At 43.1% G+C, this 16,940-nt stretch overlaps 1 long non-coding RNA gene across 3 annotated transcripts in view; it reads left to right on the top strand.

Annotated features, from left to right (window-relative positions):
• Positions 1-6,797: 6,797 nt before the first annotated feature.
• The window catches only part of LOC121819689 (uncharacterized), a 35,576-nt gene continuing 25,433 nt past the window's right edge, over positions 6,798-16,940 (top strand). Inside the window, exon 1 of one of the 3 annotated variants that reach the window (XR_009600946.1) lies at positions 6,798-7,123. This is a non-coding gene — a long non-coding RNA (uncharacterized LOC121819689). The remainder of the gene's footprint in view (positions 7,124-16,940) is intronic. The other 2 variants (XR_006060048.2, XR_006060049.2) reach the window with 2 other exon arrangements.

Here is a 16,940-nt window from a genome sequence, read left to right as displayed (position 1 = left end):
CAGCACAGGCATAGATTCATGACACTTATGCAATTTATTGGAGAAGGCAACCGCAACCCACTCCAGCAACTCTTGCCTGGAGAGTCCTGGGGACGGGGGAGCCTGGTGGGCTGCCGTCTCTGGGGTCGCACAGAGTTGGACACGACTGAAGCGACTTAGTAGCAGTCGTAGTATGCAATTTATTGAACACTGAAATAGCCCACCAATCATTTGATTGTGAGCCCATGAAATGAAGCTGTTTGGTTGGTGGGAGGGGAATGAACTGACAGGTTGTTTCCACACAATGGGGAGATGATAAGTGTCATCTGAAATCTCCTAATAGTTAAGAAATGCATCTACTCTTTGGGTTCAATTGGCTTCTTTTCCTCAAGTCTTATTCTTGATCACTTTGCTAATTTTATTTTAGAGTTTCATGCAGATGGGCCCAGACTTTGTAAATGTCAAAGCATTAGCCAGCAAATATTAATTAGTGAAACATTCACTTCCTTCCCTGATGTACATGTCGAGAGAGTAGACTCTTGTGGGTACTCTACTGAGGGCTGATCAGTAGAATTAGTCATTCAGCCAAAAGCAAAGGGTAAAGTGTGAATATGAAGTATGCCATGCTTTATCTACAGACCACTGGAAAATGACTTAATCTTGATAGTCAGTATCTGTTCATGTGAGGTTGAGCTGTGTGCTGTGCCTGGTCACTCAGTCGTGCCTGACTCTGCAACCCCATGGACCATAGCCCACCAGGCTCCTCTGTCCATGGGATTCTCCAGGCAAGAACACTGGAGTGGGTTGCCATTTCCTTCTGCAGGGGATCTTCTTGACTCAGGGACTGAATCCAGGTCTCCTGTATTGCAGGCAGATTCTTTACCATCTGAGCCACTAGGGAAGCCCCCAGAAGTTTCCATAGTCCATATCTGTTCAGGTGAGGTTAACAGAGCAAAATTAGAAGATGAGATTTCATTGTTTTGTACAAAATTATTTCCAGGCCTCACTAGTTAAGTATTATGTGATGAAAATTTGTTGTTTTGCTGTTGGGCATCCAGGTTATATGTCGGTAGAACCTCCTCTCTCCCAACCTTAGCTCATTCCCAATTCTAGGGGTAGAATATGAGCCCAAGGCAATTAACATATCACATCCCCTTAACACCTGTGATTAATTCAAGAGCGTTCTAATCAGTCCATTAGGACACTTGGGAAGCTCTTGAATTTAGGCGGATGTAGCCACGGGAGCTTCTGGCAGTCTGTTTGAAGCCATGAGATTGGAGACAACGTTGAGGATATCAAAGTAAGAAATGAGAAAAAAAATCCGACAGCAAAAAATTACAGATAAAACCATCCAAGTTCTGGATCATTCCTTGCTTGAATACAGAATATCTTGTCTTGTTCAATTATGAGAGCCAGCAGAGTTCATCTCTGTGCTTAAGCAAACTGGAAATGCAGTTCAGTGATCTGCAATAGAAAGAATCCTAAATATAAAAGTGAAAAGAAGTGAAAAAAGCAACAAAGCAAAACGCTTCTTAAAATATGTTTAACTTCCTTATTGTGATATTAAGATGTTAAAGGTAAGTGGGACGATTCTAAACCATCTTCCTCAGCATTCTTTGTTGTTGGCATTGTCATTTCTTAACAGACACTGTTTGGGTGTCACAAAATCCCCCCCTCTTAGGTTGCACCCATATAGTTGGCGGTACCTGCGGAGGTGATGATCCTAGAAGGTTCCACGTGATGCTGAGCTCCTGCCACCTCTCTGGGACCTGAAAAAGGTTGGGTCCATCTAGAGGTTAAACTGAGTTGAATGTTTTATCTCATTTGAGTATTTATACTACAAGACAGGATTATAACCAGAGAACCAGATGAGCACTTGAATTGCAGGTAGGGTTGAGTCTGGAGGTAATTTTCAGCTTTGTACAAACTGACTAGTAAGCAGAAAGCAAACTTGGAAAAAGGAACGGGGGACTTCAATTGACAAGCCAAAAAAAAAAAAAAAAAAAACACGAAGAGAGAGATGAGAAGACATGGGGTCTACAATAGATGACAGGAGCATCTAAGTTTCCGGCTTCCCAGTTGATTCACGTGTTTATATTCACTTAACAAATAACAAGTAGCATTGAGACTCCTCTTTTGTGTGGCACTATCTAGGTTCTACAGATAGAGTGATAAATTAGGCAGGTAAAGCTCCTGGCTTTGTCAGGGAGCCTATAATTTGGAGAGAAACCTGAAAGAAAGAGAAAGGGACAGGGTTGGGGAGGAGGGAGGAAAGGAGGAGGGGGAGAAGTAAGGAAAGGAAGAAAGGAAACCTGCCCATATGCGAAGAGAAAGAGAGAGGATCAGAAGCGCTTTGAAGGAAAACGTAGAAGTGTCAAAAGACAGAGAGTGGTCCAGAAATGCATGAAAGGATGACTGTATTTTTATGGGTTCACCAAGGTTTGAATCTCTAAGGTGACAACCAACAATTGAAGGCGGTGAGAAAGTACGCTACTCCAATAGCTGGAAAAGGAGGGTTCCATGGAGAGAGCAGAAAAATGCCAAGATAGGAACAAGGGTGGTCCTGGGGAACAGCAAGAAGGTTGGTATGGCTGGGCCATGTAAGCCAGAAGGAGGCGGGAAGAACTTGAGATCAGAGAGGTGGGAGAATCTGTAGGGCCTTGCAGGCCATGCTAAGGCCATTTTGAACAGGTGAGTTGGAATTGCTTGTGTTTTCCTATAGTGATATTTCAGTCGGTTCAGTTCAGTTAGGTCGCTCAGTCATGTCCTACTCTTTGCGACCCCATGGACTGCAGCACTCCAGGCCTCCCTGTCCATCACCAACTCCTGGAGTTTACTCAAACTCATGTCCATCAAGTTGATGATGCCATCCAACCATCTCATCCTCTGTCGTCCCCTTCTCCTCCTGCCCTCAATCTTTCCCAGCATCAGGGTCTTTTCAAATGAGTCAGTTCTTCGCATCAGGTGGCCAAAGTATTGGAGTTTCAGCTTCAGCATCAGTCCTTCCAATGAGCCCCCAAGACTGATCTCCTTTAGGATGGACTGGTTGGATCTCCTTGCAGTCCAACGGACTCTCAAGAGTCTTCTCCAACACCACAGTTCAAAGGCATCAATTCTTCGGTGCTCAGCTTTCTTTATAGTCCAACTCTCACATCCATACATGACCACCAGAAAAACCATAGCTTTGACTAGACAGACCTTATAGTTCAATAATTGTGACTATGTACGTAGAGCTAGCTTGAGTAGGTTTCTGTTTCTTGAAAACAAACCCCTGATTAGAATAGTTATAAAATATTTTTCATAAAAATCATTTTTTTCTATTTCAATATCATGTAAAACTTTCACATATAAAAGAGATGCTGCTGCTGCTAAGTCACTTCAGTCGTCTTCAACTCTGTGCGACCCCATAGACGGCAGCCCCCTGGGATTCTCCAGGCAAGAACACTGGAGTGGGTTGCCATTTCCTTCTTCAGTGCATGAAAGTGAAAAGTGAAAGTGAAGTCACTCAGTCATGTCCGACTCTTAGCGACCCCATAGACTGTAGCCCACCAGGCTCCTCCATCCATGGGATTTTCCAGGCAAGAACACTGGAGTGGGGTGCCATTGCCTTCTCCAATAAAAGAGATGAGAACAGTGCTATTGCTGAAAATTATTTTAAAAGTTCACATTTGTAACATTTGCTACTCTAAAACCAAATTAATGAGAAAAATGGCAGTTTCAGTGAACACAAAAATGTGAACTCTAGGCCATGGCTGATAAATGCAGTCTCAATCTTCAATTTTATTTTTGTATTTTGTACTTTTGTATTTTGTAATGCTTACACAATATTGAAAAAAAATTCTGATTTGCACCAATGAACAGGTGCAAATGATAAACAATTTTAATAGCTCAGGATTTGAAATCTCAGGATTTTCTTCAAATAAACTGACCTAGAAAATTCAACAATGGTTAATTTCCTTTAAATATTTGGACTCTTATCAATATCTAACATATTTGCATTCTTTACAGTGACCTTAAAAGGGGGGCAATCAACTTACACAAAAAAGAAAATGTTAGAACTCCTCACATTAGGTATGACAGATGTTATGCTTCTTTGTTACTGCAGAGCTGGCTGTTACGTGCTGCTAGAATATACACCCAGTGAATCTGGCTGAGTTTGGGCTGACAAAGGTACTTCCTGGAATCATTTTCTGGAAAGAGCAACTTTGCTGAAAGGCCAAGTCAGAGCTACAACCTACTTTATCAATAATCCAATTTCAAGAAGTTCAAATGTACGTCCAGAGATCATCATGAGGTCTTACAAACAGCCTACATGCATATATTACCATCCAATGGGTTAAAATTCGGTGTGAAACACTACTTGAGCTATTTGCTTTGCTATATTTTTAAAATAGTTTTAAAATTATCTGAAAAATTAAGTATTTAAATCAAAGTTTTGCAAGATGTAAACTTCCTCTGATGAATCCCCAAAACTTGAACAATTCTTCAAAAATGATGCATCAACTTAACCCTCAAGTATCACAGATTTTGAAACTAAAGCCCAGCGAGGGAGCTGGGAAAGTGAGAAGTCGAGGACAAGAACACAGACCTGCTTGGCTCATGCCTTGTGACTTTGAAACTGCTTTTTTCTTAGTACCAGTACAGGAAGTATATCAAGATATTTGGCCTTCCAGGATTATTTTTCAGATTTTCTAACATAGTGTAGTTTATGAAACATACTATACAATCTTTACATTAATGTCTTTAGTGTCTGTAAAAGGACATTAAACTCCAGAATGAACTTCTAGTTACTAGAGGTAGCTGATATTAAAATATTTATGTAGTAGGAGAAAAGCCAACACCCCCAAATCTCTTTAACAATTGTAAAAGAGACAACTGGACACTTGTTTCTGAAGAGAGGCATACTGATCTGTCTCACCTGCTAGTATGTCATCTCCATGGAGTAAGGACTTTTTGCCTTGCTTACTTTTGAATCATCAGCTTCTAGAACAGTACGTGGCACATGGTAGATATTCAATAAATTTCTGCTGTTTTGGAGGGCATTAAAGCCAGAGAAAGTAGCTCAGGACTTAATTCCTAATGCCCTTAGCTTAGGTGGAATTCATAAATAAAGGCAGCTTTATTGGAAGCTGGGGGTCAAAGTTCTTACAGTATTATCTTTTGATGTGTAGATTCACATCTTAAAGTCATTTCCTATCCAATTTTAAGCAGTCTAGAGACCATTCTTACGTCTAACGTCTCTTAAAGCTTTTCAAGTTTTAAAATTTGGGTGTGATGAAGCTGTGTTATGAATGGGCGATCCTGATTTTTATAATGCCTCCATTTCACTTGAGAGTGTTATTCTGAAACCTTAACTGTTGATATTAATGACTTGCTTCCTAAACACGGAGCGACAAGCAGAGTCTGATTGGTCTCAGCGGACAGTGTCTGTCATGGATGTGTAGGTGTATTGATGCTGGCCCATTAATGGATGCTGTGGATAACCTGAGTTTCATTTATTTAATGACTGATCTATTAATTAGTTTCTTTGCCTTACTTGGAATCTGGGTGTGTGTGTGTTGTAAAAACTAAAGACGGGAAAAGTTATAGAATCAACACTCCATTTGTATGCTAATTATATCCAGATGCTACTCCAAGTTTTCATCCTGTTGAAAACCTGTCTCTCCTGTCTCTCTCTCCCCACTCCCCCTTCTTTTAAAATAAGAACCTGTCTCTTAAGCCTCCCTTTGTTTGGTATTATGGATATCACTGATTTAGTGGGCAATTTTCTTTGCCCCTGAGATTAGCTCCTCTCTTTCTTCCTTATTCCTGGGCTGCCACTCCTTGTCCTAACAATGGTCCTTTATGCCTTTGTGCCAACGCCTGTCTGCTGTGCTCATGTACTGGATGATTGCCAAGGGTGAAACTGAAAACTTTATGGAAGCGCTGACGCCAGGAGAGCTCCATGGAAGAACATAATAAGAATATGATCTTAAATTTCTAGGAGCTGTTCAGTTTCATAATGACACTGATAAGTCTTTTCCTCAATTGCTTCCTTTACTGGAACGGCCATGCTTCCCTGTGAATGATCCCATCGGAACTGTGGGAAGGCTTTGGGAAGAATGATGCACAACACTGAAGTGTTGATGCTTTGGTGGAAAAAAGACCGCAATTTGTGGGTTGAATTGTGTCCCCCCTTTAAAAGATGTGTTGAAGTCCTAACCCCAAGTACCCAGGAATGTGACCCTGACATGTAAACAGAGGTCTCTGAAGATGTAATTAGGTTAAAAGGAAGTCATGCTCGACGAGGGTGGGTCCTAATCCAGTGACTAGTGTCCTTAGAAGACAAGAGAGAGAGAGACAGACAGACAGACAGGGAGAGCATCGCACGATGACAGAGGGCTGCGGAGGTCTGTTCGCAAGCCAGGGAGTGCCAAGGGCTTCTGGCAACACCAAAGACGAGAGGAGGGCACGACACAGATTCCCCGCTAGAGCCTCAGGGAGCACGGCCCTACTGACCTCTTGCTTTTGGACTTCTGGCCTCCAGAACCGTGAGAGAATACATTTCTGTTGTTTTAAGCCCTCCAGGTTGTGGTTAGGGCAGCTTGCAGAAATGACTATATTCAAGAAGATAAAATGTGGATGACCTCAAGAAAATGCATTTTAACTATTTTAATCATCACATCCTGACCTCTTTCCAAAAGAAAGAAACTTTTGACTAAGTCTCACAAACCATGTGTTTTTTTCATGCTTTCCGCTTTCTTCCTCTGTTATCTGGCATACAGGAACAAAATGGTCCTCCCCGCCACCCCCAACTCGCTGGCTTACTCGGTACCTCCCAGTGGCCGTTTTAGGAGCTGTCTTCTAAGCTCCAACCACGCTCTCCCGTGACCATGGATGGCTAAGGTCAGCCTTGCCTACTCAGGATGCGTCCCGTGACTTCCTTCCTCCTCCTCGCCTTATTCAACCGTCTGGCTGAGTGTCACATTTTCTCAGAACTGTGAGCTCTGCCAGGAGCATGTTATCTGGTCTGCTGAGTAAATACTGGGTCACTATATACGTGACCATTGCCGAGTCACGATGTAATGTCTCACAAGCAATGTGTTTGTTTTAACAGGGTTCGTCTTCAAGGTGTGATTTTGGCAGAAAAAATAGGGCAAGAAGGGTGAGCTTCATGATGGGGAGGGTGTGGGTGATGGGAAGGGCAGATGTCTTGGGGGCACACACACCTGTCATATCCTCTGGGTTTTATTACACAGCCAACTGCCTACCATCCCCGGGCTTTGAACGCTCCTGTGGGAGTTCAAGTATCGTCCCAGGGCAGGCTGCAGGAAGAGCTCCCAGAAGCCTAAATAGAGCCCACACAGATAATTGCCACCCGAATAGTAAGATCTCAAAATCTGCTCACACTCCTGGTGCTGTTTTCATTTTATTTTCTCCAATATATTTTTAAACACAAAATTCCTCCTCTGTGAGGCACTTCCCTCCACCACCAAATGATGTGAGTTAAGGCGCCCATCCATGTAACAGTGACGCACGAAGGCTCCGGTTGCTGTACAGTCTAGGCTTCTTTCATTAATCAAACACCCAAATAGTTAGCAAGTGTTGGTAGTAAACAGTTTTGGGGTGCGTATGTATACACACACACATACATCTATGCATATATTATAATAGTAATGTGCTATTAAATAAATCATTTGCCTGTAATTTGATACTTTGAATTGCTGACTGACGGGAATGAGCAATTAAGATTTTTTTTCTGCCGTTGTATAGACACAGCCCAATTCAAAGGATAGGTGCCCAAAGCTAATTGCGTCTCTATTGTGACCTAGTCTTGTACAACTTTGCCTTTCTCACTTCAGTTTTCTGGGGTCCAGGTGATTGACTATCTGTCTTCTCTCGTTGAGCACCCACTCAGGAAATAGCTTCATGACTGTAGCGCCTCAGCAATAAGATTTAAATAATGACAACTCCTACCGATTTTCTGCTAGGGTAAATAGCTGTAAGTACTTTCTGAAATAATAACGCTGGACTAAGTGATCATCCTCAGTGAATCAATGTGAAAACATCCTAGAACTTACTCAGGTCTAAACGTCCAGAAGGTATCAACCTTGAAAGGAAGGTTTTTTCAGGTGAAATGCTAATTTCCTTCTATTTTTGTCACTGCCGACAGCAGTCCTAGGGCTACCACAAACAAGGTATTGGTTATTGGCAGATGAAACCGGAGTCTTCTGTAAGGGAGGAAATTGTGTAACAGCGCAGACCCTGGAGTCGGGATGTTTGAGTTCAGATTGCAGCTCCACCATGACAGGCACCGTGTCCTTGGGCGAATGACTGAAATTCTTTTTCCTTGATGTCTTTATTCGTAAAATGAAGATAATAATAGTACTTATCGCATATGGTCGTTGTGATGATTAAATGATTTAATATATGTGAAGCTCTTAGCAGAGTGTCTGGCACACAGTGAGTGAAAAGTGAAAGTGTTAGTCACCCAGTCGTGCCCGACTCTTTCCAACCCCATGGACTGTAGCCCGCCAGGCTCCTCTGTCCATGGAATTCTCCAGGCAGAATACTGGAGTGGGTTGCCATGCCCTTCTTCAGGGAATCTTTCCGAGCCAGGGATAGAGCCCAGGTCTCTTGCATTGCAGGCGGATTCTTTCCCATCTGAGCCCCCAGGGAAATGTACGTACGCAATAAATAGTAGCAGTTTTTTGTTTTTTTTTTTTTTTTAGTTAATGTCTTGAGTATTTCATCATTTAAAAGGGACTAGCCCTTCAGCTTCCTAGGTGAAGCTGGAACCAGGAGCTGAAAACCTTTGGTCAAGTGCATTCTTGCTGCTGAAAGTGAAGGCTGCTTTTAGCAAAAGAGGGTTTATGATATGGCATCTTGAGGTCACAGGAAGCTATGGCAGAGACCAAAATGGGCTAAACCTGAGACGTGGATGAGGGCTATGCAGCTGTGGCAAAGGGCTTGCTTCTCCTCAGTCAGTAATGGCGTGAGTGGTCTCCAGTTGCTTCTCAGTCCTGGATTACATCTGATATACATGTAGCCCTATCGAGAGCCCTGCTTTAGACAAGATCTTGTCATTCTGTAGGAAACAACCGGCTAGAAACATGGGACAAGTTCAAGTCTTTGCTAATATATTATATTTGCTGTTGTTTAGTCACTAAGTTTTCTTTGCGATGCTATGGACTGCAGCAGGCCAGGTTTCCCTGTCTTTCACCATCTCCCAGAATTTGCTCAGACTCATGTCCATTGAGTCGGTGATGCCATCCAACCATCTCATCCTCTGTTGTCCCCTTCTCCTTCTGCCCTCAATCTTTCCCAGCATCAGGGTCTTTTCCAATGAGTCAACTCTTCGCATCAGGTGGCCAAAGTATCGGAGCTTCAGCTTCAGCATCAGCCCTTCCAATGAATATTCAGGTTTGTTTCCTTTAGGATGGACTGGATTGATCTCCTTGCTGTTCAAGGGACTCTCAAGAGTCTTCTTCAGCATCACAATATAAAGCATCGATTCTTCTGTGGTCAGTCTTCTTCACGATGCAACTCACATCTGTGCATAACTACGGGAAAAACCATAGCTTTGACTATATGGACCTTTGTTGGCAAAGTAATATCAGTCATCAAACAAGGATTATCCAAAAAGTGATGTTCATTCCTGAGCTGGAGACTGGCCCAGGATCAGGAGAGAGGATGAACCAGCAAAGAGGAAATAAGGTCAGAGTGCAGTGAGGCTGAATCAGGAGGCCTGACGTGCAGAAATGAGATTACTATGGAATCGCATCTTGTTGTTGTTCAGCTACCAAGTCATGCCCAACTCTTCGAGACCCCAAGGACTGCAGCATGCCAGGCTTCTGCGTCCCTCAGCATCTCCTGGAGTTTGCCCAAGTTCAGGTCCACCGAATCGGTGATTCCATCCAACCGTCTCATCCTCTGTTGCCTTCTTCTTCTGCTTTTAATCTTTCCTAGCATCAGGAATTGCTTCTTACCAGGGCATTAAATGATTCAAAAGCTCACATTTGTAAAAATCACAGAAAATTATCCTTAAAAATCCCTTTTACTTCATGAACGATTTTTGCTTCATGAATGATTCATAGATGGTTTTGTACATACAACCCTACATAGTGTGTGTCTAATACGTGAAAAATAGTACAAATGCAATATTGCCTTTTATAGAATTTTATAATATTTAAAACTGTATATTGAGCATAGATACTTGACTTCATTTAGGTTAAATGCACCTATTATGTGATTCTTAAAACTATGTTTGGGCCCTGGGCCGATTTCTATTCTCTGCGCTGTGTGTTCTCCCAGGTTTTCTTAGCCTGCATATTTTTTCATGCACCTTGACACCTAAAGGCTAATGTATTTATTCAGAAGAAAAGTAGATGATAAAAGGTAATTTAACATGTGGATACTTTGTTCTCCAAGGTTTTAAATATTATAGGCAACTGGAGATCAGTTGCAGCAAAGGTGCCTCTAGGAAAGTAAAAACAGAAATTCATGTATCCATGTCTGTTTCTAGGAGGGATTGGCAGCGTTTCTACATTTTAGTAGATCAGCAGGAAGAAACCACATGTGCCATCACTGTAAGATAAGTCACCAAATAACGGAGCATTTCTGCTCGATTCTTCTTGGTCATTTACTTCCCAGTGAAAACAGAAATCATATACACAGGTAGAGCCTTAAATACTGAACGATAAACCAAATGCTTGTCATGTGACGGAGAGGATGTCAGGGGATCCCTTACCCCCAAAGCTGGTCTATAATACAGAATTTTATTGTGAGAGATTAATTTTCTTTGTTTCAAAGTTAGCCCTGTTTTGGAGTAGAAATATGTTAGACTTGACAGTCGCTTTGCTAGAGCCAAGCAACATAAACCTCCCTTTCTTCTTTCCAGGTAACGTGTACCTGGCATTTCCAACCTCCCTTGTTCTGGCCCGCAGAAAGCTTGTTGTCTGCGTTAGGTCTGGGCTAAAGGAATGTCCGTGGAAGGGATGTCTAGCAGGTCTAGCTCTGGATTTAAAATCCTCTGCTTAATTTTCCAACATTTCTTTCCCACCTTGGTTATTGAGAAGGTTATATTGGAGATGGTGCCATTTGAAACTGGAAGCAGCCTCATTTGTAGGAAAGCCTCCTGAGAGCTTTACATGCACATCAGACTATATACAAACGACAAATACACCTTTACATTGCTAAGCCTTTGGGATTTTTGAGGTTGCTTGTTATAGCAGCTAAGGTTATTTATCCAAATAGAAATGTTTATATCAGAAGTGAAGCACTTCCATTAAATATATGTAGTATTAGCATTGACTTAACTGTTGAGAGGTAAGTAGGGGCTTCCCTGGTGGCTTAGAGGGTAAAGCATCTGTTTGCAATGCAGGAGACCCGGGTTCAATCCCTGGGTTGGAAGATCCCCTGGAGAAGGAAATGGCAACCCACTCCAATACTCTTGCCTGGAAAATCCCATGGATGGAGGAGCCTCGTAGGCTACAGTCCATGGGGTCGCAAAGAGTTGGACACGACTGAGCAATGACACACACAGTGAGAAAATTGATATCGAAGTGTGTGAAGACGGCTGTTCATGTGAGGTGGTGGCGAAATATTTAGTACAACCACCACTTGCAATAAATCAGAGGTCAGAACAAGTCCCTGCTCAGTCTGCAGCGTTTGGGGCAATGGCTGAAGTGAATCAGACCGTTAGTTTGGGCCAGCAATTACAGGCTAAGGTATTACACAAAAAAAGATGGGCTCAGGAAAAACTTGGCTGGTTTACAAACATAAATGAGAGGGACTAGATGGAATCCAGAAATGTTTGGGTGAAAATGCTGTTCCTAAATCCTCAATAGGAAAAGTGAGGTTAAAAAAATTGTTAGTTAAATCAAGTAACTCAGGGCAAAGGTCAGATTAAGGATGTGTGTTTCCTTAGCTGATTATCAACTGATTCCCGCTTGTGATTTACTGATAAGGAAGATTACCTCATCCTCCAGGTTGCAGATAGCCTCAAGTTCAGTTCAGTTCAGACGCTCAGTCATGTCCGAATCTTTGCGACCCCATGAATTGCAACATACGAAGGAAATGGCAACCCACTCCAGTGTTCTTGCTTAGAGAATCCCAGGGATGGGGGAGCCTGGTGGGCTGCCATCTATGGGGTCGCACAGAGTCGGATACGACTGAAGCAACTTAGCAGCAGCAGTAGCAGCAGGCCGCCCTGTCCATCACCAACTCCCGGAGTTCACTCAAACTCACGTCCATCGAGTCAGTGATGCCATCCAGCCATCTCATCCTCTGTTGTCCCCTTTTCCTCCTTCCCCCAATCCCTCCCAGCATCAGAGTCTTTTCCAATGAGTCAACTCATCGTATCAGGTGGCCAAAGTACTGGAGCTTCAGCTTTAGCATCACTTCTTCCAAAGAACACCCAGGACTGATCTCCTTTAGAATGGACTGGTTGGATCTCCTTGCAGTCCAAGGGACTCTCAAGAGTTTTCTCCAACACCACAGTTCAAAAGCATCAGTTCTTCAGCACTCAGCTTTCTTTATAGTCCAACTCTCACATCCGTACATGACCACTGGAAAAACCATAGCCTTGACTAGATGGACCTTTGTTGGCAAAGTAATGTCTCTGCTTTTGAATATGCTCTCTAGGTTGGTCATAACTTTTCTTCCAAGGAGTAAGCGTCTTTTAATTTCGTGGCTGCAGTCACCATCTGCAGTGATTTTGGAGCCCAAAAAAATTAAGTCTGACATTGTTTCCACTGTTTCCCCATCTATTTCCCATGAAGTGATGGGACCAGACGCCATGATCTTCGTTTTCTGAATGTTGAGCTTTAAGCCAACTTTTTCACTCTCCACTTTCACTTTCATCAAGAGGCTTTTTAGCTCCTCTTCACTTTCTGCCATAAGGGTGGTGTCATCTGCATATCTGAGGTAATTGATATTTCTCCCAGCAATCTTGATTCCAGCTTGTGCTTCTTCCAGCCCAGCGTTTCTCATGATGTACTCTGCATATAAGTTAAATAAGCAGGGTGACAATATACAGCCTTGACGGACTCTTTTTCCTATTTGGAACCAGTCTGTTGTTCCATGTCCAGTTCTAACTGTTGCTTCCTGACCAGCATAGAGGTTTCTCAAGAGGCAGGTCGGGTGGTCTGGTATTCCCATCTCTTTCAGAATTTTCCACAGTTTATTGTGATCCGCAGAGTCAAAGGCTTTGGCATGGTAAATAAAGCAGAAATAGATGTTTTTCTGGAACTCTCTTGCTGTTTCCATTATCCAGCAGATGTTGGCAATTTGATCTTTGGTTCCTCTGCCTTTTCTAAAACCAGCTTGAACATCTGGAAGTTCACAGTTCACATATTGCTGAAGCCTGGCTTGGAGAATTTTGAGCATTACTTTACTAGCGTGTGAGATAAGTGCAATTGTGTGGTAGTTTGAGCATTCTTTGGCATTGCCTTTCTTTGGAATTGGAATGAAAACTGACCTTTTCCAGTCCTGTGGCCACTGCTGAGTTTTCCAAATTTGCTGGCATATTGAGTGCAGCACTTTCACATCATTATTTTTCAGGATTTGAAATAGCTTAACTGGAATTCCATCACCTCCACCAGCTTTGTTCATAGTGATGCTTTCTAAGGCCCACTTGACTTCACATTCCAAGATGTCTGGCTCTAGGTGAGTGATCACACCATTGTGATTATCTTGTTCATGAAGATCTTTTTTGTACAGTTCTTCTGTATATTCTCGCCACCTCTTCTTAATATCTTCTGCTTCTGTTGCTGCTAAGTCACTTCAGTCGTGTCCCACTCTGTGCGACCCCATAGACAGCAGCCCATTAGGCTCCTCTGTCCCTGGGATTCTCCAGGCAAGGATACTGGAGTGGGTTGCCATTTCCTTCTCTGATGCATGAAAGTGAAAAGTGAAAGTGATGTTGCTCAGTCGTGCCCGACTCTTAGTGACCCCATAGACTACAGCCTACCAGGCTCCTCCGTCCATGGGATTTTCCAGGCAAGAGTACTGGAGTGGGTTGCCATTGCCTTCTCTGTCTGCTTCTGTTATGTCCATACCATTCCTGTCCAAGGCAAACCATTCAGTATCACAGTAATCCAAGTCTATGCCCTAACCGGTAACACTGAAGAAGCTGAAGTTGAACGGTTCAATGAAGACCTACAAGACCTTTTAGAACTAACACCCCAAAAAGATGTCCTTTTCATTACAGGGGACTGGAATGCAAAAGTAGGAAGTCAAGGAACACCCAGGGTAACAGGCAAATTTGGCCTTGGAATGCAGAGTGAAGCAGGGCAAAGGCTAATAGAGTTTTGTCAAGAAAATGCACTGGTCATAGCAAACACCCTCTTCCAACAACACAAGAGAAGACTCTATACGTGGACGTCACCAGATGGTCAACACCAAAAACAGATTGATTATCTTCTTTGCAGCCAAAGTTGGAGAAACTCTATACAGACAAGAAAATCAAGATCAGGAGCTGACTGTGGCTCAGAACATGAACCCCTTATTGCCAAATTCAGACTTAAATTAAAGAAAGTAGGGAAAACCACTAGACCATTCAGGTATGACCTAAATCAAACCCCTTATGATTATACAGCGGAAGTGAGAAATAGATTTAAAGGACTAGATCTGATAGATAGAGTGCCTGATGAACTCTGGACGGAGGTTGGTGACATTGTACAGGAGACAGGATTAAGACCATCCCCATGGAAAAGAAATGCAAAAAAGCAAAATGGCTGTCTGGGGAGGCCTTACAAATAGCTGTGAAAAGCAGAGAAGCAAAAAGCAGAGGAGAAAAGGAAAGATATAAGCATCTGAATGCAGACTTCCAAAGAATAGCAAGGAGAGATAAGAAAGACTTCCTCAGTGATCAATGCAAAGAAATAGAGGAAAACCACAGAATGGGAAGGACTAGAGACCTCTTCAACAAGCCTCAAGTTAGCTCATTAAACTGGAGGAGACAGGCTTGAGGGTGAGAATGCAAAGAAGGGAATCTCATTTACAAATTGTATCTCAGAAATTTGGGAGTGTTTCCTGCTCGAGGTGACTGTGTTGGAAGCCTACTAAATTGTTGAGGGAATTGTGTTGCCAAAGAAATAGTGAATCCAGACTAGAAAATTCCTTGACTAAATTTTAAGGAACTCTCAGGCCCTTTAGCAAATGCTATCATTTCACTATTATTATTTCCCCAGCCTGTTTCGGGACACAGCTGACACATCTCAGCCCCGTATCTCTTTGCCCTGGGGGACTCTGTCACCTGAAGGACTGCTTGGAATTTGCACCCCAGGAGTGACCTTACATCAAGGAGAGACTGGAGTTTCTATATCCCTCTTGGAAGCTGCGTTCCACATAGCCTTTCAGAGGGTCCCCAGAGGTTTTGAGCTCCAGCTTGTCTACTAAAATCTCTCTAGTGGTAATCTACTTATGAAATTAAAAGACGCTTACTCCTTGGAAGAAAAGTTATGACCAATCTAGACAGCATATTAAAAAATAGAGACATTACTTTGTCAACAAAGGTTCGTCTCATCAAGGCTATGGTTTTTCTAGTAGTCATGTATGGATGTGAGAGTTGGACTATAAAGAAAGTTGAGCACAGAAGAACTGATGCTTTGGTGTTGGAAAAGACTCTTGAGAGTCCCTTGAACTGCAAGGGTATCCAACCAGTCCATCCTAGAGGAGATCAGTCCTGGGTGTTCATTGGAAGGACTGAATTTGAAGCTGAAACTCCAATACTTTGGCCACCTGATGTGAAGAGCTGACTCATTTGAAAAGACCCTGATGCTGGGAAAGATTGAGGGCAGGAGGAGAAGGGGACGACAGAGGATGAGATGGCTGGATGGCATCACTGACTCAATGGACATGAGTTTGGGTAGGCTCCGGGAGTTGGTGATGGACAGGGAGGCCTGGCACGCTGTGGTTTTGCGGTTGCAACGCGTCAGACATGACTGAGCGACTGAACTGAACTGAACCTACCCATGAACGCTCGTGTTACTGACTTGCCTTCCTTCCATGTGTTTCTCTCCACTACTCAAAGCGCTTTTTGAGATCACCTCCCAGTGCAAGAGCTTGCACCAAAATCCTTGGTCAAAGGTCTTATTTTTAGCCAATGCCCATTAGGACAGTTCTCAAGCTTCCGTGAACAGCAGGCAGGGCTTCGGATGCTCTATAGCCTCCAAAGAGGCCATCCTCTGAAACACATCTCTCAGATGTCCGCAAGGCAGACAAAGGGCAAGAACAGGCTGCCTAGAAGATGGGCAAAGGGGTAATGGAGAAGAGCTAACAGAGGAGTTTCTCCCAGCGAACAGAATCAAAGCCAAATTAAGGAACGGGCCCACCAGTCTCCTGGAACTACTAGACTACTCTCTAATTCTCATTCCTGTCTCTAAATAGAAGTCTTTCTCGCAGTTACCCTGCCTCTCTTCCACCACCGTATAAGGAATGCGTAAATGAAGAGCTGCTAACTTGTCTTTTTGGTTCATATGTGGTGGCGACTAGCTTAGTTATACCCCGCTTTGGTGAGAGGACTGCTCTTTGCCCAGAGAAACAGAACTTTGTAGTAGATGGCATGATGAGAAGATACTGCGGGAGAAGTATTGAAATAGATATTTGATGACCAGAAAGAGAGGGGATTTGCGTAACAGACTGATTAAGTGTTGGTCAATCCTGTTCTATTCTCCTGAGCACAAAAGAAAAATACATTCTTTCAAAGTTATTTAGTTATGCAAGGCATGTGGGCGAATATGGCGTCTGTGACTTCCAGCCCTGGCCATAAAGTCTCCTGTATCACTGTCCACATACTGTCTTAACTCTTTAACTCTTTCCTTGGTAAACATGTAGGCCGTCTGTGGGAGATGGCGGCAAAATAAAGATGGGAGGCACTTTCATCCCTGAGCTGCTACTTGGAGAAGACACGCCCAGGGACATTCCCCAAGCTTTAAGGACTGTGATGTGAGCCACATATAAACCTGCACTTTGTTAAG

Source organism: Ovis aries, chromosome 5, assembly GCF_016772045.2.
Source record: "Ovis aries strain OAR_USU_Benz2616 breed Rambouillet chromosome 5, ARS-UI_Ramb_v3.0, whole genome shotgun sequence".
NCBI lineage: Eukaryota > Metazoa > Chordata > Mammalia > Artiodactyla > Bovidae > Ovis > Ovis aries.
The sequence above is the reverse complement of the archived record's forward strand: the minus strand, read 5'-3'. Positions and strand labels throughout refer to the sequence as shown.